Source organism: Papio anubis, chromosome 14 (genome assembly GCF_008728515.1).
Source record: "Papio anubis isolate 15944 chromosome 14, Panubis1.0, whole genome shotgun sequence".
Taxonomy (NCBI): domain Eukaryota; kingdom Metazoa; phylum Chordata; class Mammalia; order Primates; family Cercopithecidae; genus Papio; species Papio anubis.
The window spans coordinates 100,769,974-100,793,219 of NC_044989.1; the positions used below are offsets into that span (position 1 = coordinate 100,769,974).

Below are 23,246 nucleotides of genomic sequence, written 5' to 3' on the forward strand. Positions count from 1 at the left end.
ACTAACATTATAGAATTGACTAATGTAAAATTTAAAATGAACACAAAGAAGAAAAGAAAAGATGCTAAGACACTGTGGAATCCAGGAAGGTTTAAGCACCCCAGCTTATCAGTCACAAGTCAAAGACCTGGGCTCTAGGTTTGGTTCAGGTACTGGTTTTGCAACACTGGACATTTGCTACTTTAAGTTCCCTGTCTCAATTTCCCATCTGTGAACTAAACATAATACTGTAGAATTTGCCTTTTCTGTCTTAGAGATGGTATTAAAATGATTTAATCAGACCAAAGATGTGAAGGCCCTAGGAATACACATTCTGATGACAAAGCAGAGTTCTCCATTTTTGAGAGTTTGGAAAAAACTTTTAATTTTCTTTAACCTGCATACATCCACTACCCCAACCCTCCTCATAATTAGAAAATACAGGAGACAAGTTTTTAAAACATAATAAAATATATGTGCATATGTACACACATATATGTATACATATACACACACACAAATTAACAGTAATTAACCAGAACTCTGAGAATTTTTGTTTTACTTAGACCTATAGATGTGTAAAATTTGAGGAATGATTGATTACTTTGAAGGGAAAGGACCGTACCCCAACTACAATAGCTTGGACTAAAGCCAAGGGGGTGTGAATAACATATCTAGAGGGGACATGTTCAGAAGATGAACTGGAGAAATCAAGCGATCCCAGAACACAGGTCACACACCTCTATGTGGAAGAACCAGCTGTGAGTTCTAGCTTAGCCCAGCTTACTCCTAGCACTTCTTGGGCTTAAAACACAACCACACATGGAGATTCACATGGCATCTGTTGAGAGAGCTCAAAGTTACTCAATGTACACCTAAGAATGTTAAGTCTGAATTCCTACCTATTTGTGTCCAGGGCATGTATCCAGGGGATCCCCTGACCCCAAAACCCAAGGACCCCCTTCCCAGCCCCTCCAGCCTGCTGTAAGCCTGAGCAGTAACACAGTGACCCAACTAGGAAGAACGAGGACCAAGCACCGGGAGTGGCAGGTCCCCACCCCAGTCCCACGCCTCACTTCTCTCACTCCGGATTTCTAAGCAGTTCCAAAACTACACATAGAGGAGGGAGGGGGCATAGTTATTTTGCCAACCCAGCTCCTACCTAGACACTCACTTTGGGTAGTTTGGGGAAGTCAACTTGAAACAAAAGCAGCACTTTCTCTGGATCCCAAAAGCAAGCCAGTGATTTCCTCCTCCCTTCATGGCATCCTCTGGCAACCTTCTTCCACTATTTCCTTTTGCTCAATTTTCAGCTAAACTTTCAAAACACTTCCCTATGAAACTGAAAATACATTTTGAAGAAAGTCTTTGGGTTCTGGTGTAAGGACTGGGGCAAGGGCTCTCCCGCGGGTCTAAGGGCAGTTCTGACTCCAGCCATTACATTTGCTGTCCTTGGAGGGTGCTGTAGGTCAAGGCTGGCTGTGAGTTCATCACACGTCCCCTTGGATGGGATGCCATTGACGGGATAGAAGCACCTGACATTGGCCCCTAAGATCTCCTTTTAATGGAGATTCCATTCTTCCTGATACTTTAATACTCCTCTCTGGTAGCTAGTCCTTGGTTAGGAATTTTGTCTCTAACTCCACTGCAAATGATCAGAATGGATTATTTCCAGCCATGTGGCTACTGGGCTGCCCAGGATTGGAGGGAAGGAACTGAAATATAAGAATCGAGAGAGTCAAATTTTGCCAACTTCACAATATGAGAATGGGTGCCTCGGTCTCCCTACCTGCACACAAAGTATAAGACAGTTATTGAGTTAAGGAGAAAGACTAAACATTCCTCATTTTAGCCCTTGCTCTGACTCAGTAATTTCTACCTAGTGTTTCAATATCATGGGAATTCTATAGACAAGGGGTCAGGCAAACCACAGCCACAGGACAGAACCCTGCACATCGTCTATTTCTATAAATAAAACTTTACTGGAACACAGCCATGCCCATTTGCTTTTGTATTGCCCATGGCTGCTTTTGAAATATAACAGCAGAATTGAGTCACTGCAATAGAGATGGTGTGGCCAGAAAAGCCTGAAATATTTACTATCTCACCCTCTACAGAAAAGTCGGCTGAGCCCTGCCCCAGATGATGATGATGACGATGGCAACTCACACACCCCAGTGCTTCCATGTGCCTGGCATTGTTCTAGGTGCGTAGCATATAATATCTCATTTAATCCTCATGACAAACCTTGAGATTATCTGATGAAATTACATCAACTCATAGATATGAAAACAGAGATAGAGAAAGAAAGTTCAGGAAACTTCTCCAATGTTCCCAATTTAATAGAGGCTGGGACTCAGTCCAGGGTCCTTTGGGTCCAGGAACCATGCTCTTAATGGCTGCGCTATGCTGTTTGAAAGTTCCTCAAGCCTGTAATCCCAGCACTTTGGGAGGCCGAGACGGGCGGATCACGAGGTCAGGAGATCGAGACCATCCTGGCTAACACGGTGAAACCCCGTCTCTACTAAAAATACAAAAAATTAGCCGGGCGTGGTGGCGGGCGCCTGTAGTCCCAGCTACTCGGAGGCTGAGGTGGGAGAATGGCGTGAACCCAGGAGGCGGAGCTTGCAGTGAGCCGAGATCGCGCCACCGCACTCCAGCCTGGGAGACACAGCGAGACTCCGTCTCAAAAAAAAAAAAAAAAAAAAAAAAAAAAAAAAAAAAAAAAAAAAAAAAGAAAGTTCCATCAGGCATTGATCTCATACTCGCCAGGGAGGAATTCCACTGACATTCATTTCATACTCCCCAAGCTGCCTTCAGATGCCTAATTCAGTCCCCAGATACCTCCATAAATAACAGGAAGGGACATCCTGCTATAATTAACAAATGGGCACTTTGGAATGAGAACGGTTTGAATGAGCCGACCCTTGGGAGTCTGAACATCTTTGATCACCAACAAAATTGCATTTCTGGCCTCAGTCCGAGAAGGCCCCAGTGGTTTCACTCACACTTGGCCTAAGTGAGGTATTTCCTGAGACACCATTAGGCCCTCCAGCATGTGCTACCTCCCTCTTCCTGGGGCTCTTCAAACCACAGTCCTGGGATGACCTCACTTCCCAAGATTTCCACTAAGTTTTGACTTAGTGAGCCCATTGCAGCCATGGTAAGGCAAAGTCCTTCCAGAACTAACCTCATTTTATCTGTTGGCCTCAACTGGATGTTACAATAACCTCTATTTTTTTTTTCTTTTTGAGACAGGGTCTCGCTCTTGTCACCTAGGCTGGCATGCAACGGCACGATCTTGGCTCACTGCAACCTCCTCCTCCTGGGTTCAAGCAATTCTCCTACCTCAGCCTCCCAAGTAGCTGGGATTACAGGTGCCTGCCACCATGCCTGGCTAATTTTTGTATGTTTCGTAGAGATGGGGTTTCACCATATTGGCCAGGCTGGTCTTGAACTCCTGACTTCAGGTGATCTGCCCACCTCAGCCTCCCAAAGTGTTGGGATTATAGGCATGAGCCACTGTGGCTGGCCAACAATAACCTCTAGCACATTAAATTCCTCCACTGAGAGAAGAAATCACAATCTATTTATTTAAGCTCCTTGGCTTTGGTAAAACATGAATATTTCCAACCTGGAAGTGTTTCCTGAAGGATACCAGCCAACTAGCCATCAACAGCGGCTTTCAAAGCACCGGCTGGTGTCAATGTCCAACAAGAGGACGGCTTCTGAAAACAAGGCCATTTGACAAGACATTTGGGAAGTGTTCGTGCATCCTGATCCAACAGGCTGCTGGCTTCCTTCGCTGTTGGCCCGTGTCCCAGTTTTGCGCTTGACTTAAAAAGATTGAAATAGTCCCACTCATCCACACACACCGAGGAAGACCTGTTGCGGCTGTTGGATCTACCGGAAGTGATGTACTGTCTCCCCTCCCCCATGTTAAGAGTCAGGAAGGGATGTATGAGTGACCTTTGACATCTGTGGGCCTGCTGCTGTCAAGACAGGCCATCGTCTTAGCTCTCAGTGGAACAGGCATTAGGGTCTGAAATGCCCTCTGTAGGGGTCATAACCAACTTAACGATCTTAGATGGAAAACGGTTTTTAGATACAAAACCTTCCTGGAGTATTTCAGTCTTAAAATGAATCCTTATGAAGAGCTGGAACAGAAATTGTAAAGGCTCTAACTCAAATGCTTTGTTTTGCAAACCAGAAACAGGAAATTCAGCAATGTCAAGTGATGTACGTCTAAGATCACACAGTGATCTCTAATATAGCTAGAGAAACCCAGTCTAGTTACCTACACAGAAAATGAACATATGCATTTGGTAAAACAAATTCAATGAAAAGTAGTACCATGCCCATCCCAGAACCCTTGTTCTCCTCCCCAGAGAGAGGCACACTTAACATTCTTTTATGTGTCCTTTCAGAAATATTCAAGACTGATGTAGTTTCGGTGAATAAAGTATAAACTTCTCTTCCACAAATGACCCAGGACATGTGATCATTGTGGTTCTAGCACCAGATCATCTCCACTTATAAAAGTTGACCCAAACACAAGCAGCTCTGTTTGTATCGGTCAGACACTGCTGGGGCCCACACCCATTCTGCACATTTATTCATCCACCAGGTCTTTCATGGGTGCTGGACACTCTCCCCAGTCATGCCTGTCTGCAGAACAAGGGTTCCAGCTGGCAGTACACATGCTGCCCACGTAAAATTGGCCTCAATGGGCTTACACAATAAAACCCTGAGTCCCAGCAGTCACGAAGGGCATTTAGTGATGCTGCCAGTCAGGGTGTGTCCTGGCATTCGATATTTCACCAAATTAGAGAAGATCCTTTTTTGCTTGGATACAATTCAGGAAATAATTTCCCCTGCCAAAAGGCATTGAAAATATCTCTCCCTTGACTGCAGCAAGCCCTCAGAAGCAAGACCCAGTGTCCCGGCACCGGGGAGAGTGCAGAGTCTGCAGCCATCGCCAGAAGACCTTGCTGGGTTCACAGAGCAGGAGCCAGAGTTCCACAGAGCTGGACAAGACACCATCCTCCGCCACCCACTGACAAACGCCGCACTAGCAACTGCCACCTCACCATTTAACTGGCTCCCAGACGATGAATGCAAACTGAGCTGTTTTAAGTTAAACTCGCCTCTTTCCATGGCCCGATGTGGGTGGGAGCTCTGCTCTTGGAAACTCACTTCATGCAATTAAAAAAATGCCAGCACTGATAACTCAAACAAATAACAACACGCATCCATGCCTTTACTACTATTTAACTCAAACCCAGTTTTTTTTTTTTTATTGTAACTTTTATTTTATCAAACTCAATTTAAAAGCAACCTAATAAATGTTTCTTTGGCAGGACTTTTCTGCCCAGGTTGGACATACTGAGGTATCTTTTAAATCCAGTGACTTCTGGACTAAAGCCACATGCTTCATCTTTGTAAATATTTTCCTGTTGGAAACATATTCGTTTTCATTAATTTAAGAACCCTGACTATGAGATCACATTCAAAATTCAGGTCAGCTGCCTCAAAAATTTTCGCTGCTATTTGAAGTTACCAAAAAACAACAAGAAGAACAACTTTTAATAATGAATGGGGGGCAGGGCCATTTCCATGGCAACATCTGCTTTCCCTTGACCTGTCCCTTGATTTGCCCTTGCAGTTCATCACCTAAGATGCCCTGCAGAGCAAGGCCAATAAATGGTCATGTGACCTGAGGGTCCCAGGGAAATTCCCCCAAATCTACTTCAAGACCCTGCCATGCTGTCGAAAACTCCAACAGGAAGGAATTTCTCCTTTGAAGGCACCTGCATTAAAGTATTGCTCTCTACAATGGCAATCCATGAACTTGATCCGCCAATAAAACAAACAAAAACTAGACAGGAGTCAGAGCCCCCGGTTGTGGGATCTTACTCCCCAGGACTATTCAGATCTCAATTAAATGGGTGCAGTAAGCAATGTCGCACCTTTCCCACAGGCTGTTGCCAGGATTAATTAAGTTCAGTATTAACTATATGAAAGTGTGAGTTCATCTCTCTTTTTTTTTTTTTTTTTTTTTCCAGACTCTATAGGAAAGAAGAGAAGACCAAGAACTAGGAGGCCAGTGTTTCCAGAGGAGAGGATGCTCAACGACAAGGTGAAGTGGCCGGGAGCAAGCTTCAGATCCCTGTTTTGACTGCAGTGACTCAGAGAAGAGGCTGTGAGTCACTCAGCGGTGAACATTTTCTCCAAGGTCACCCTTGGAAGGTTCAGGACGTTCCCAGGGACTTCTGAGCACAGGCTGCTATGATGCTTTCTCTCCGACTTCTCCTAGATCTCTGGCAAGCCCTGCTCTTCTGTTTGTGCCACCTCTGAGGACAGCATGGTCCACAAGGTCACTCCCTGTTCTGAGAGTCAAGCCTCCCTGTCAGATCTTTCACCTATCACCGGATGTGCCCTGCTTTTCCTGCTCCAGAAACTGCTGGGGCACACTGCATGTGCCATGGCGGTTTGCTGCACCTATCCATCCTCATCTAGATTTTAAGCCCCATATGCATTAGGTATCTGTCCTAATGTTCTCCCTCCCCTTCGCCTGCAACCCACCACCAACAGGCCCCAGTATGTGATGTTCCCCTCCCTGTGTCCATGTGTTCTCATTGTTCAACTCCAACTTATGAGTGAGAACATGTGGTGTTTGCTTTTCTGTTCCTGTGTTAGTTTGCTGAGAATGGTGGCTTCTAGTTTCATCCATGTCCCTGCAAAGGGCATGAACTTATTCTTTTTCATGGCTGCATAGTATTCCATGGTGTATATGTGCCACATTTTCTTTATCCAGCCTATCATTGATGGGCATTTGGGTTGGTTCCAAGTCTTTGCTATTGTAAATAGTGCTGCAATAAACATATGTGTGCATGTGTCTTTATCATAGAATGATTTATATTCCCTTCAGTATACACCCAGTAATGGGATGGATGGATCAAATGGTATTTCTGGTTCTAGATACTTGAGGAATCACCATTCTGTCTTCCACAGTGGTTGAACTAATTGACACTTCCACCAACTGTGTAAAAAGTGCTTCTACTTCTCCATGTTTACCCAATTTTCAAGTACCCAGTACATTGTTATTAACTACAGTTGCCATGCTGTACAATAGGTCTCCAGAACTTAATCCTCCTGTCTAACTGAAAAGTTGTATCTTTGGACCAAAGTCTTCCAACCCTCCCCAACCCTGGTGACCACCATTCTACCCTCTGCTGCTATGAATTCAACTTGGTTAGATTCCACGTGCAAGTGAGATCATGCAGTATTTGTCCTTGTGTACCTGGTTTATCTCATTTAGCATAGTGTCCTCCAGATTCATTCATGTTGTCACAAAGAACAAAATGTATATAGCTGAATGGTATTCCATTGTGTACAATGCACCACATCTTCTTCACCCATTCATTCACTGTTGGACACTTAGGTTGGTTCTATATCTTGGCTATTATGAATAGTGTGGCAATAAACAGGGGGCAGGGTACAGATATCTCTTGCACATACTCATTTTATTTCCTTTGGATACTACCCGGTAGTATGCTGGATTGTATGATAATTCTATCTATTTTTAATTTTTTTAATAAAAGTGACACCCCTAATTCCCTGAAGTGATTCGTTACTTATTAATCATGCATTGATTGACTCAGAGCTCACTTGAACCTTTGGGTGATTTAGTCTGCACCACCCCTTTGTGACTGACTTCCACACACTTCCTTAATGATATTTAAACAGTCATTTCACTTTCTTTGTCCCTGCCAACATCAAGGGATACCCTCCTTGTTCTAGTATGCTAAGTAAGTCTGATTTGAGTGGCCTCATGATTTTATATTCTTATCATGCCCACTCCTAACTTGCTGGAGTGAAAATCCCAGGTTTGGAGAAACTACCCTTGTCAGGAAGCCATCACCTACCCTGAATTCAGGTCCTACTTCAAACATGCCCCAAGTCTAACCTGATGACTTCAAAATGCAGCCATGAGACAAGCAGGCATTTAGCAGGTCTAGACAGGAAACCCGGAGACCAAAACCAACCATCAGGATAAATGACTACTTCTCCATGGCCTAAAATGAGGGAGCATGCAGGGAAACCTCACCCTTGCAGGCGACTTGCAAGTCTTCCACCCAGTAAAATGGCAAGCTAGTAAAAAGTTTAAAAGATCTGACAAAGTAGTGGAGAGTAGGCAGGAATGATAGTTGTACTTCTCTGGAAGTATTCTGAGATTACAGTTTTCCCTTAAAATGACTTCCAGAAAGTCACCTTTGCTATTTTGCAAGATAAAGATCTCCAATCTATCCATGACAGCCCTGAAAAGAAACCCAGGGGTCACTGTGACCATTTCCTGGCAGCATCCCTCCTGCATTGTCCCACCCTAGTGAAAGGGCAGCGCAGCCAGCTACTGTCAAGCCCGCATCCTGTGTTTACACAAAACCCAGCTTCAGTCACATTTGGAAAACTGCATAAACTTTGGGTTACCACATCTAAAAACAACACACCATTCAGCTACAGGAAGTTCTCAAACGCACAGTGATTTATTGGGAGATGTGTGCATGGTGTGGGATAAACACCAGACTGGAAGAGCTCAGGGAGAAGCCTGGCAAGGCCACTGGCCATGCACCATGCTGTGGCCCTGAGGAGCCTTTGCCTTCTCAACCTCTGTTTTCTCCAGGGTCAAAAGGACTTGATTAGGTGATGTTGGTAAAAGGACTTTTCGTGACAGCTAGGATGTACTGAGAGCTCAGAGAAGCCTCCGCTTCTTCTTAATGGGAGGCGTGCTATGGGAAAGTGGTCTAAAATGTTGAGGATTCCTCAGCCAGAAAAGATCAAGGTGCCGGGGGTATTCGCATCATCAAAAACCCTAGGGAACTGGGAGAATGAGCCCATTCTCCCCAGGACCCTTGAGAAACCAGCCCAAGCCCTCCTTCCCCCACCTCCAGACAGCAGTCCTGGCTTGGAGCAGCAAGCATACCCTGTGGCTATTCAGGACAAGACAGAGAGGCCACACCGCCAGGAGGGAGAAGACAGAAGCCTGGTCAGAGGCAGCCACCAGGGGGTCTTTGACAGCTTTCTCTTTCCCCCACCCGCAGCACCAACCAAAGCAGAAGTGTGAGCCCGGGGGAGACAAAGGGGGTGTGAAGTGGCCAACCTCCCACATCCACAAGCACACAGTAGTGAATCAAAAGAAAGAACTAAATCATGAGATTAAAACTTTAAGTGAGCAAGAACAAGTCTTATGGGAACACATGAGCACAGGGAGGGAAGCATCACACACGGGGGTCTGTCAGGGGAGTGGGGAGTAAGAGGAAGGAAAGCATTAGGACAAATACCTAATGCATGCGGGGCTTAAAATCTAGATGAGGGTTGATAGGTGCAGTAAACCACCATGGCACATGTATACCTGTGTAACAAACCTGCATGTTCTGCACATGTATCTCAGAACTTAAAATTTTGTTTAAAGTAAAATTTTAAAAAAATCAGAACTAGAATGCTCTAATAACCCAACCTTTTTGAAAAGTTGTAAAAATAGACCAAAGACTTGGTAGAGTGGTCCCCCCATGCACCCAGTGGATAAGGGGCATATCCCTAGGAGACAGCTGACTGTGGTTACATGAAAAACAAAATCACAGCAAGGCTTTGTTTCCAAAGATGCCTCACTAAATCAGTAACACAATTAGTGACAAAAAATTGTTTTGCCCAACACTACATATAGAACTACACAAACTTATAGCTGAGGTCACAGGGAACTATCATAAGGGTGCCTGCAAGGCAAGTAAGCCGTGATCTTATCCTGGACATCTTTGTGACACGGACACCAATGCCTCCTTCTGAAACCCTCCTCCATCCTTGACTTGAGCTCTGCAAACCATCCCTTTGCCTTCCAAGTCCACCTTTTTATTATTTTTTTATTTCAATAGTTTTGGGGGAACAGGTGGTTTTGGTTACATGGATAAGTTCTTTAGCAGTGATTCCTGAGATTTTGGTGCACCTGTCACCCGAGCAGTGTACACAGTACCCAATGCGTAGTCTTTTATCCCTCACCACCCTCCCACTCTTCCCCCTGATTCCCCAAAGTCTACTATATCATTCTTATGCCTTTCGAGTCTGCCTCTTTAATTGTGGCCATTCCCCCAAGATTTTGTTCTACTTTCTGCTATACTTTGTCTGAGAAAGCATACCCATGATTATTGCTTTACTTACCAACCCCATATGGAGAGCTCCTCACTGTAGGTGTGGCTTCTACTGCTTTGTATGCTTATGTTTATAGATGAATTCATAAGACTTGTGTCCGCAGCTTAAAATTCAATGACAAGAAGGGAGCATGCTTTTACCTATGTGAGCAGATTCTTCAGATGTATGATTGAAAATTCCAGGCATGGCTAACAAACAGAGAAAAAGAGAGAGTTTCTCAAACTTCTAATGATTGCTAAATGTGTCTATAACAGAACTTAGTCCAAACAGCTGAACTTCAATCTGACATTTCAGCCTACACTGAAGATGCTACATAGCCCTCTAAGAAGAGTAATACTGCCATGACTAGAGGAAACAGAAAGTGGTGGGAATGTTCCAGTCCTCCATTCCTGGGTAACTAGCCCAGAACTTAGAGGTTTAACATAAAAATAGTTATTTTACCTCACAATTTCGTGGGTCAGGAATTTGGATGGGGCTCAGCTGAGTGATTCATCTGTTCCATGTGGCATCAACAGAGCTGACTGGGTGGCACAAGATGGTCTGGTCTGGAGGGGCTCCCATACATCTGGCACCTTGGCAAGGACAGCTGGAAGGCTGGGTTCAGCCGAGACCCTCAACTGGAGCACTTAGCTGGGACCTCTCCAGCATGGCAGCCTCAGAGTAGTTGGATTCCTTCAGTGGTCCCTCAGAACTCCAAGAGCAAGTGTTCCATTTAAGAGTTCCAGTTGCAAGCTACAGGGATTCTCAGAAGTCTCAGAAAGTCACTTCTGTCTCATTCTATTGGTCAATCAAGTCACTAAGACCACTCCAGATTTAGGGAAAGAGGATTTAAACTCCATTTTTCAATGAAAGAAGTAGCAAAGAATTCATGGGCATCTTTAATCTACCACAGACTCTATTTTTATCCCTTTCACAATGTTACGCTTGGATTAAGTACTCACAGGGCCAGTTGGTTTGCTTTGTAGATCATGTCACATCATCTCTTCACTGCCCTCCAATGATGTAATAAATCTTAGTACTGTAGCAGAATCAGAGGTTCAACATTACCTTTAGGGCTGGAAGAATTAATGAATGTTAGAAAAAATAGCACAGCAATATTGATATTAATATCCATTAGAATTGTTATATTCTTGATAATTATGTTTTAATACATAGGGAAGAGGACAGCAAATTATGATGGCAAGAGTATGAACTTTGCAATCACAACCCACCTCAGTTCAAGTCCCTGCTCTGACATTTACCAGCCATGTAAATTTAACCAAAGGACTGAAATTTTCTGATCCTTGGCTTTAAAATGAATACAACACCTGTAGTAGGTGTCTCAGGAACCCCTCACTCTTGAGCTATGTTCATTCCTTCAAGAAAAAATTTGTGGGAGAACTTGTATGTACTTTTGAGAAAGTCCTGGTGGATACGAACTCCATTGACCATGGCATGTGACCTCCATAAGTCACCCTTAGCATGGTGTTTCCTTAATTGGAAACACCAATTAAGACTGGGAAGGGAGACTGGGCCAGTCTCCCTGCCCCCTCATCCTTGCTTCCTGGAATCACTTCCCCCATGAATTGACTGCATCCAAGTCTTTATCTCAGGATCTACCTCTGGGAGAACCAAAACCAAGGGAATTCTTACCTTACAGAATTGTTCTAAGTGTAATATAAATTCTAAGCAGAGAAAATGCCAGGCACAGACCCTGGTACCTCGTTGTCTCTCGTTCATTCCCCGCCATTTTCATGGGCCCAGACCACTCACCTTTCCCCATACCTGGCCAGCCCTTTCCAGCCCTGCTCACTACCCAGTCTGTTTCTCCTAAAAGGATCTCTCGCCCTCCTCTGAGGTGTTGAAATCTCACCCACTCCTAAACATCCTTCTCTGACCTCCCTGGGTGGGGGAAATCCCCTGGTTATATCCACTTATAGTAAACACAGCTCTCTCCTTCCCTACACTTTCCACAGGTTTACATTTTATCGGGGTCATTATATTATCTTTGTCTGTCATCTTCATGAGACTTAAGCTCCCACAGGACAGGGGACATGCCTGTTTTTCCTAGCCAAGAAAGGAAAAATTACTATTTGTTGAATGAATGAATGAATGAACAAGATGTTCTTTCTCCTGTGATTTTGCACTGACCTTGTCCTCTTTCCTATTTGCCCTCCACCACTGACACACGTGGCCACCCTGAACATCACTTCTCCCCTCCTGTGTTCCCACAGCATATTGTGGTAACTTGCATTGACCACATTCTCCTCTGTGATTCAGTTTAGATTTTTTTGCTTATTTCGTTGTTTTTCTCTTTTTCTTTTGTTCTTTCTTCCTTCCTCCCTCCCTCTCTCTCCTTTCTTTCTTGCTCTCTTTTTTCCTTCCTTCTTCCTTTTTCCTTCCTTTCTTCCTCCCTCTCTGCTCTCATCTTTCTTATTCTTTCTTTCTTTTTCTCCTCCTCTCTTTCTTTTTCCTCTCTCCCTCTCTCCTCTCTTCTCCTTCTTTCTTCCTTCCTTTCTTTCTGAGAGTCTCAGCATAAAAGCATACGTCATGTGCTCAACAGGAACTCAGGTATGTAAGTGTCAACCCACCCTGGGTCTTGTCTGAGCACTCCAGGACTGCTGTACTGCATGTAGAGCTGACATTTTGCCTTACCCCAGATTCACCTTCTTTCCAAAATCAGGGAGCACTGACTGCCCCTTAACCTTTAAAACAATATCCCCATTGGGGGAAGAAGTTGCCCCAAGATAAGGAAAGGCAGGCCTGGGAACCAGATCATGGATCCTTGTTGCAGAGCAGAGGTACACATCTGAAGGCTCGTGTGGCATGGCCACCCTGCTGTCTTCGAAACCAGCCCACAGAAGCATTTTGCTAGGTTCCTAGGAAACTGGGACTGTAATTGATGAAAACAGAAACCCTTTTAAAAAGTCTGCACTAATGTATAGTAGAAAATTGAGTGCTTAACACTGGATGGCTCCCTTGGGGACAGAGAAGCCCATAGGGCAATTCCAGTTGATGAAACATAAGCACAAACCTTCAAGGAGCCCCGGGAAGGGCTTCTAGATACAGGTAAAAATGTGGCTGATGTTTTGCTTTCCCTTCTGCCTGCCAGGAATACAGACACTATGTCTGACACTCCAACAATCATCTTGTGACCATGAGGAAAAGGCCAAACCAAAACAGGCACTGACCCTGACATCATTGAGCTGCAGTCCTGTGATTATGTCATGTCCACTCATTCTATAAGAAAGAAAGGGAGAGAGAGAGAGAGAGAGAGAGAGAGAGAGAGAGAGAGAGAGAGAAAGAAAGAAAGAAAGAAAGAAAAGAAAGAAAGAAAGAGAGAGAGAGAGAGAGGGAGGGGGAGGGAGGGAGGGAGGGAGGGAGGAAGGAGGAAGAAAGAAGGAAAGAAAGAAAAGAAAGAAAGAGAGACAGAAAGAAAGAGAAGGAAGGAAGGAAGGAAGGAAGGAAGGAAGGAAGGAAGGAAAGAAAGAAAGAAAGAAAGAAAGAAAGAAAAGAAAGAAAGAAAGAAGAAAAGAAAGAAAGAAACAGAGATGACACAAACAAATTGAAAAACATTCTATGCTCATGGATAAGAAGAATCAATATCTTTAAAATGGCCAAACTGCCCATGTAATCATAGATTCAATTACATGCTCTATTAAACTGCCAATGAGATTAATATTATTTACGAACCAGAAAAACTATTTTAAAATTCATATGGAACCTAAAGAAGCCTGCTGAATAGGCCAAAACAATCCTAAGCAAAAGAACAAAGCTGGATAAGTAATCACACTCCTAACTCAAACATATGCCTTCAAGAAAAGCTATATAATAACCAAAACAGCATGGTAATTGGTACAAACATTATATTAGACCAACTGAATAGAATAGAGCATCCAGAAATAAGACCACACACCTACAACTATCTGATCTTCGACAAACCTGATAAAAACAAGCAATGGAGAAAGGATTCCCTATTCAATAAATGATGATGGAATAATGGCTAGCCATATGCAAATTAAAACTGGACTCCTTCCTTACACCATATACAAAAATAAACTCAAAATGGTTTAAAGAGGTAAATGTAAACCCCAAAACTATAAAAACACTGAAAGACAACCTAGGCAATACCATTCAGGATATAGGCACGGGAAAACATTTTATGATGAAGATGCTAAAAGCAATTGCAACAAAAGCAAAAATTGACAAACTGAATCTAATTAAACTAAAGAGGTTCTGCACAGCAAAAGAAGCTATCAGCAGAGTAAACATACAATCTATAGAATGGGGGAAAATTTTTGAAAACTATGCCTCTGACAGAGGTCTAATATCCAGCATCTATAAGGAACTTAAACAAATTTACAAGAAAAAAACCCATAAAAAGTGGACAAAGGATAAGAAAAGACACTTTTCTAAAGGAGATACACATGTAGTCACCAATCATATGAAAAAAGCTCAAAATCACTGATTATTAGAGAAATGCAAACCAAAACCACAATGAGATACCATCTCACACGAGTCAGAATGGCTATTACTAAAAAGCAAGCAAACAAACAAACAAAAAAAACCAGATCAGATGCTGGCGAGGTTGTGGAGAAAAAGGAATACCTATATACAGTTGGTAGGAGTGTAAATTAGTCCAACCATTGTGGAAGACTGTGTGGCAATTCCTCAAAGACCTAAGACAGAAACACCATTCAACCCAGTAAGCCCATTACTGGGTACATTTGCAGAGGAATATAAATCATCCTATTATAAAGATGCATGCACCCATTATGTTCATTGCAACACTATTCACAACAGCAAAGACAGGGAACCAACCTAAATATCCATCAATGATAGTCCGAAGAAACTGTGGTACATTTACACCATGGAAAACTATGCAACCATAAAAAAGAACAAGATCATGTCCTTTGCAGGAACATGGATGGAGCTGGAGGCCGTTATCCTTAGCAAACTAACACAGGAACAAAAAACCAAATACTGCATGTTCTCACTTAGAAGTGGGAGCTCAATGATGAGAACACATGAACACATAGAGGGGAACAACACACAATGGGGCCTATCAAACGATGGAGGATGGGAGGAGGAAGAGGATGAGGAAAAATAACTAATGGGTACTAGCCTTAATACCCGGGCGATGAAATAATCTGTACAACAAACTCCCATGACCACAAGTTTACCCATGTAACAAACTTGCACATGTACCCCTGAATTTAAAATAAAAGTTAAAAAATCTGCTTTTAAACAGGAAGAAATTGAGAAAATGCTGGGCTATTGGAGAAAAATTGTGATTTAGTTAAAAGTTTTGGTGTAGGTGTTGTCAGTGGGCATGAGAAAGTGAAGAAACTCATGCTCCCCCTAAGCCATCCCACCCTACCACCAGATTGTCTGTATTTCGGGAATTGAGGGGCAGAGAAAAGCGAAGCTGAAGGTAATCCCTTCATCAATTTTCTCCCTTGAAATACTGACATTTCAAGTGTATTACAGGAGATTTTTAATTAAAGGGTTAAATGAAGAAGAGAGAGGAGAAATATATATACAAAATGCGCTGGCCAGACCATTAGAAGTCTTATCGGGATCCTTTATCTCCAGGAGGTGTCTGAAATCAACCCAGCCTTTTGACTTTGAAGATACGTCTCCTGAGTTTCCCCAGGATGGACATTGCTGAGGATAAGCTGACTCAGAAAGACAAGACAGATCCAAGTGTCTGTCAAGAAAAATGCACTCAGCACTCTACATAATTCCCAAAGGACTTTCTTCTAAAAATATTTTTATTAGAGTCTGAAATAATTTAATCACAGGCTTGTATTTAGTCAGAGCTCAGCAAGTACTCTGTGCCCAACAGCGATATTCTTTCAGGCTTTTAAACAGGAAATTCTGAATCCAGAGAACAGAAAACACAGAACCGTGCCCATGATGACTTGGAAAAGTTACCCTCTGCTCACACCAAACTCCCAAGTGTCCCCTACTTCACTGGGAATACGTTAAGGTTGAAACTAAAGGGGAGAACTTGAGGGTCTTTTCCCAATGAGATAAAGGAGCTCAAGGCTGGAGTGCCATTGGCAGCAGGCAATCTTAAAGAGAAAGAAGACTAATATCTGAGCAGGAGGGAATGATTCCTGGGCTACTACTCAAATCTTCTCCTTAGATTACAGGGAAGACTTTCCTTGTTAGCTGTGAGAACATCCCGCCCCCAACGGATACCAAGCACCACCACATCTCATCCATTCATTTATTTGACACGTCTTTGACATTGGGAAACCTATAGACCTCGGCTTTCCAAACAGCATCGATCAGGCTGGATTCCTCTGAGGGATCCAGGGGCACACACAGATAGTTAAACAGACCACTGGGGGAAAACACTGGGACGTGAACATGCCAGGAAAAAGTACTGAACTTCTTAGATGGACATGGAGGTGCGGGACAGGGACTTTGCTTTGCTTGTCTTTAAAATCAGAAACACAGGGTGTTTTGGTAAGTCGAAATTTACTGACTTTAAAGCTTCCACAAGGAAGACCCACATGAGACAAAAATTGAGAGGAGTATGCTAGGGTAGAGCAATAAGTGAATGAATGAATTTCTGATACAAAATGCAAAGGGCCCAGAGTACCAGACCACAGGTGTCAGAAACAAAAGAAGTCAAACTGGGGGTTCAGGCCCACGCCACTCATTAGAAACACCCAGGACCCCAATCACTTACAGCAGAGCCCCTGGGCATGGGTCCAGATACCAGTGGCATTGTTGTTTCACCTCTCTAGATGATCCCAGTCTGCCGCTGAGGACCCACGCTTAAGTGGTACCCATTCACTCAGGGTATATCTCTCCACTTCCAAAAAATATCTATGCAACAGAAACACTGTACAGCATCTTGAACATTCAAAAGCCAAGGAAAAGAACTGCATACTGAGGAGGACACGGCAAGAAGGTCATCCTCACCCCGAGTGGAAGCACTGGGAGTGATCTGCCGAGGGTCACTTTGCACCTGGAGTGCGGCTGGGGAAGAGCCCGCTTCTCAGAAAAGGTGCAGAGGCCTAGAAAGTTCCAGACCAGGAGGTCATGGTCCCTGTTGGCTTAAGGACAACAGAGTGGGGAAGCTCTGTCACTAAGACAGAAGCCAAATCATCATGGGCTAATGGGAAAAGCACAGTGAGAAGCTCCGAATGTGCTAGATGGGGAAGAAAGGCTCCAAAAAAGGCCTGCAGCCTGGGAGACTGGGAGCTACCCCTGAATATTACTCAAGAAAGCCCAAATGCTGAGATAAGATGCACGGTGAAGTTTCCCCAGATGTGATAAAGATGGTACTGTCACTAACTCAAGCTGGAATAATTGGCCAAAGAGAGCTTACATTCCCAAGTCATGGGTTCTAGACTTAACTACAGAAATCGAGGTGCTCCCACTGACAGCAGGAGTAAGAATGTCCAGCAGGGCTTGCAGAACTAGGATACTAGGACACCCTGTGACTCTAATCAGCAGAGGGATGCTGATGACACTGGACTGAGGTCCCCCTGCATCCCCCATTCTTCCCCCTGATATCTCTGAGCTGCTGCTGTGGTCACTGTTAGTACTTGGTATGGATTCCTGGGAGCAACATTTGTCCAGAAAACCTGCTCCAGGGACCAGAGAAAGGCTTGTCTTAAAATTCATTGCAGGTGGGGTCAAGGCTGAGCTGATCCTGTATTAATGCCTGGGACACATTAAAAGGGGACATGTGAGGCCAATGCAATGCCCTAAGGAGCCACGCCCTTCCCCGCAGAAGCCGAAAGACAGCCTTGACTGCAGTTCCCTTTCCTGGATGGGGCAGCCTCTTTGCTGGGATAGAGCAAGAACGAATTGTGAAGAAACTCAGGCTTTAATTATAAAATGTTTGAGGCTTAGTATACATCCTTTTTGGATATTGCCAAGGCTACAAATACAAGACTGCATTTCTATACAGCACTAAGTTTTTGCTGCTAATGCTTGTAAGGTTTTATGGCAGTTGTTTTACCATGCTTCATAAAGGATATTTGGTATTCTTGACAAAATAAAATAAAATTGAGAGCATATTTATTTTGTTGGCTCTTTACTGTTGGCCACTTAATTTCCGTGCAGAACTTCTGATGAACTGTATGACAAGGCAGTACGTAACTGTGTTGTAGGACTTTGTCCTTAGTTCAGCTAACAGCCAGGTTCTTGTCACACGGCCATGAGAGATTAGGCTTGCAGACGCTTTGAAGGGTGAGAAAAATGGAATTTATTGTGCAAAAAGAGGCGGAAAAGAGAAATAGGGATCCTCTGCAAAGCCAGAGCGCTGCTACTGTGCTTTCTGCCTGGCAGATGGAATCCCCGGTTCCACCCAGGAAGAGGAGGAGCCAGGTTCCTCCCCGCTGCAAATGGCTTGAACTTCCCAAGACTCCACCCCAGTGCGCAGGCCTGTTGGAGTTTTTCCGGCAACCCCTTTGCACTTGGCTGTCCCAATTGTATTAACCATGTGTTTCTGATGCTTTGATACGTGGGACCTTGTTTTGATACCTGGGCCCTTCCCAGGTTAGCCAATTCCTAGAGATAGTAAACAACTTGCCTGCTTCTGCAGCATGTTTTTCAAATGCAAATCGACCAGTCCAGAGCCACAATCCAACCACCTCTTTTATGGAACTCTCACCCTCAGGGTCACTACCCACGCCCAGTGAGGGACAGCCCATGCACCCCAGAGCCCGAGGAAACCATTCAAACCAGCCAATCCTAAGCCTGCCTACCCTGCCTCACCCACTCCTTCCCACAGAAACCATCAGAAAGGCTCTGTCCACAGCTTCCCCTCCCTCCCTCAGCCTCCTGACCGTCTCTAGTGCTTCCCCAGGCACCCTCCCAACCGCCATGGTGTGGTGTGTCCCTCCTGCTGGGATCTGGGGGATATCACTGTCTTTTCAATGGCTGTTGTCTCCTGATCTGTTGGCCTCACCAAACCTGAATAATAAAGCCTATATTTGAAAACAGCAGTTTGGGGTGGGAAATATAACAAGGTGAACAGTCAGCCTGAGGTATAGCATGGCTTTGAGACTAATTTCATTCACAGACTGTTCTTAGCTGTTTCTGTGCTTTCTGGGGGCTAAATCCACATTGCCCCTGCAGTGGGCTCAGAAGGATCCAGGGACACACACTCTTATTTCCTGGGAGAGGAGCCTCAGACCCAGCGGCAGGACTGAACACTGGACACCTCACCTCCATCCAGTGGGACAGTGACACTTTGATTGGTCACAGGCCACAGGCTAAGAAAGCAAAAAACCGGGAAACACTGTGGGAGAAAGGAACACTCAGTTCCTACTTCTGATTCTTCCTTCCCTGTGAAGGAATCCTTATTACTGTCCCCCTGGTCCCCCAGATTCCAGATGTTCCTTCTGCCAGTTTCGGGAGAGGAACTCTTCCTGGTAACTAGTCTGCCCCCAGGAAAGCAAATATTTGCTCTGCTCCTGACTGTAACCTTGACTCAGACCAGCCCCTGCTTGGCCAGTTGTTTTTCAGCTGTTGAATCCTCGGATCCAGTGTTAAGCAGCCCATTGCTGCCACACATCTAAACCACACTCTCTAGAACGTAATGTTTACATTAGGCGAGCTTGTTTCCTTACCTCTAAAATGTGAATTATAATCTTTGCCTGGTGGGTTTTTTTGTTTGTTTTTTGAGGATTCAATTGAGCAAAACACGTCAAATCTTGCACATTGTAGACATTTAAATGTTGGTTTCCCCTCCTTCATTCTTGCTTTATCTCTCCCACATTTTTCTATCTAAAGCTTTCTCTCCCCTTGTCCTGGAAGCTGGCTGAGTAGTAGTTCCTGGCCCCTGAAGCTCGACCTCCACCAGGAGTCTGGTAGCTGTAGTCTGGGCAGTTTCTGAAAAACCACTGGGCAGTGGGTTCTGGGAGTTCCTTTGTAGGAGGCTTTGTTTTGCTTTGCTTTGCTGAAGAAGAATGAGGAAGTGGGTTTTGCAGGCACGCCAGGGAGGAGGAGAATGGGCTGGTGCCTGAGCCCTGTGGGAGGGGGCTTCTAGCCCACCACCCCTGCTTAGAGAACTGGCTGAATCTATGAGCCAAGAAAGGAGGAGCTTCCAGGAGTGCACAAGCTGGCTCCAGCACCAAAGCTGGCAGAAGCTACAGCCCAGGTGGCATCTGGATGGCTTCTCCACTGGTGGCAATGTCTTCTTGGAACCCAGGAGCATTAACCAGTAGCCCTGAAGGGTGGCATGGGCAGAGATGCCAATGGGTGAGGACCGCAAGAACAGGAAAATAAACACAAAACACGAAGCACCTTTGTGTGTCCAAGTGAACTATTGGCAGGACGTCATGGAAACAACCAATGAGAGTTGAGTGTAGAGACAGGGGCAGAGAAACTTAGCTGAGTCCTGCTGATTGGACCCATTTGCTCACACAGGCTGGAAAAGTCCAAGTAACACACACTGTATCCATTCTGCAGACACTTCTTAAATGCCTGTGCTGCAGCAAGACACAGAGTGTCCGGTGCTGGGCTACATCAAGGAATGAGAAGGCTCCTGCCTTGCGGAACTTACAAGAAACACACACCTCCCACCCTTTCTGTGGAAGAGTCCCTATATATTCCCATAGCATTCGAAATACTAGACAGATCACATTTATTTTTTAGTTCATAAATTATTCTTGGCTTCTGTTGTTGATGTCTGCTCTCATCCTTAGTTCTTGCAGAAGTGGCATTTATTACATAAGACGAGTGTTTTTCCTGTGGGCAGTGCATGGAAGTGTGAGGTTTCCAGACACTATTTACCATGCCCTCTCCCCAGCTTTTGTAGGGTTGGGAGTGAAAAAATTCACCTTCAGAATTTTTTCAGAAAGTTAAAACAGTAGAATCAACTTAAGATAGAGGAGATCGGCCACTTTAAGAAAAGAAACCACATTGTTTCATTTGCTCATCTGTGTGTTGAAAGTGGACTCAGGGACACAGAATTAGGTTAGTCATAATCCTTGGTTCAAGCCACAGATTCTATATTGGTCCCTGAAGACCTTGTTTTTTATCTGTTTGTTTAATAATAAAGTAAACAATCACAATCTACTACCTAACATGAGATCTAGAACTTAACGACGCTTACGTTTTCCTAACCCATCCCAACCCTGATGTAATCACTGTCCAAACACACACACACACATTTATATTTAAGAGCATTTATATGACGAAAACTATATTTTAACCATGTGTGTGAATACACATTGAAACATGAAGTTCATATCAAATATGAAGATGCTTTCACATATTTGAGAGCATATTAACTTTGTTTTCACTTTATATAAAAGGACATCATTCTAAAAAATGTTTCTGGAACCTATTCAATAATATATATCTAAGATACATCCATATTGTTCCATGTTGCTTTTTACTGTAGTGCATTTTATTACTTGTAAGAGCCACTCATTCTCTTGTCTAGCAGGTATTGAGTTGTTTCTACATTGTATTTTACTCTTTATTATGGAAGTTTTCAAACATATAGAAAAGTAGAGGGAAGGATATAAGGAAGGAGGGTGCAGTCACCACCAGGGTCAGCAGTTAGCAACATTTGGCTAATCTTATTTCATGTATTCTCCCATCCACCGCTGGATAATTTTGAAGCAAATCTCAGACATCACCCATAAAAAATTTAGCTTGCCTCTTCGATAACAACCTTTTTTTAATGTAGCAATGCAAATCTCACACTTACTCCTTAATATTAGCATAAATCCACTACTCAGAATTTCCCGATGGTCTCGCATCTTTTCTACCTGCATGACCCCACACTTCTGAAGTCGTGGAGGGGAGGAAATGCGTAGCCTGTGAGGTCAAGGCGGAGTCTGAAAGCCGGCGGTGGTTCTCCTCCGGCTGCAGTCAGCTCCTTTTCTGGGTCATTGCTGAAGCAGCCAGAATCTAAAGCGGGGGACTCCAGAGAGCACTGGAGAAGTTGGAGGAAGGAAGAGAGATGCAAGCCGTGTGGCCCCAAGCCTGAAGATAAAGAAAAGGCAGAAGCAGCCGAAGAACCCTGTGCAACGTCCTCACCGAATCCTCCTTCTCGAACCTCACTCTCCTCTCCTTGCACAGTTAAAATCTAATAAGGTGTTCAAAGGCCTCTGCCGGCCCATCTGTACTTCTCCCTCCCTGAATGCTTAGAAAACAGGAGAAGAAGAGAAGAGGACATGATAACAGGAAAATAGAAAAGTGAGGGTCAAAAACTGCTCAAAACCTCCTTCACCCGAACCAGGCATTGGCAAACTTTTCCTGTAAAGGACAAAATAGTAAATATTCTAGGTTTTGCCGTCTCAACTACTCAACTCTATCTTCAAAGAGCAAAAGTGGCCAAAGACAATCTGCAAACAAACAGGCAAGGCTGTTTCCTGATACCCTTAATCCACAGAAACAGAGAGCAGGCTACATTTGGCCCACAGGCTGTAGTTTGTCAGCACGTAGTCTAAGTACAATTTTTTTTTCTGTCTGTTCCTCCTACATTTTTGATTATTAAACAGTTACTATAGTTGAAATAGAAAAATAGGAAAAATGGAAATATAAAATATAGCTAAGTAGCTAATTAATGTGATTATCCCCATTTTTCAGATAAGAAAATTGACGTACTGTGAGATTAAAGGATTTGCCCAGGATCACAGAGACACCACGTGGCAGTGCTTGAACTTGAACTCCCAAAGTCTATCTTCAAAGTCCAAGTTTTTAAGTTTTCTCCTTGTCTAGATGCAAACAAATGTCAATATTGTAACCATAAAAATTGTACAAAACAATTTATAATGTTTGCTTAACCCTGTAAATATTTAAGTCTCACAATTTTGATAATCTGTTCATTATAATATTAATCATTATAACTGATAGTTGCTGCATAATTTTTCATCATCGGGGTAATAAGTTTTATTACATTATTTTATATCTCTAATTATTTTATTTTATTAAATTATTTCCTAAGCTGAATTCCCAGGAGTAGTATCATTGGGCATCTCTCAAACCTTGTTGTGATATGCTGGGGAAGAGAGTGCTGATTTGTGACAACTGCCAATTTCTGTGGTGTAAAGACTCCACAATGGCCACCAATTTTAAGCTACCAACATGACATCACT

At 43.8% G+C, this 23,246-nt stretch overlaps 1 protein-coding gene across 2 annotated transcripts in view; it reads right to left on the reverse strand.

Annotated features, from left to right (window-relative positions):
- Positions 1–11,235, reverse strand: part of IL1R1 (interleukin 1 receptor type 1) — a 133,677-nt gene extending 122,442 nt beyond the window's left edge. Inside the window, exons 1-2 of one of the 2 annotated variants that reach the window (XM_031655419.1) lie at positions 11,124–11,235; positions 10,192–10,370 (exon numbers count right to left, since the gene is read on the reverse strand). The gene's annotated coding sequence lies outside the window, so the exon portion shown is untranslated. Of the gene's footprint in view, positions 1–10,191; positions 10,371–10,623 lie in introns of both variants that reach the window. The other variant, XM_031655420.1, reaches the window with a different exon arrangement.
- Between the last annotated feature and the right edge of the window lie 12,011 nt (positions 11,236–23,246).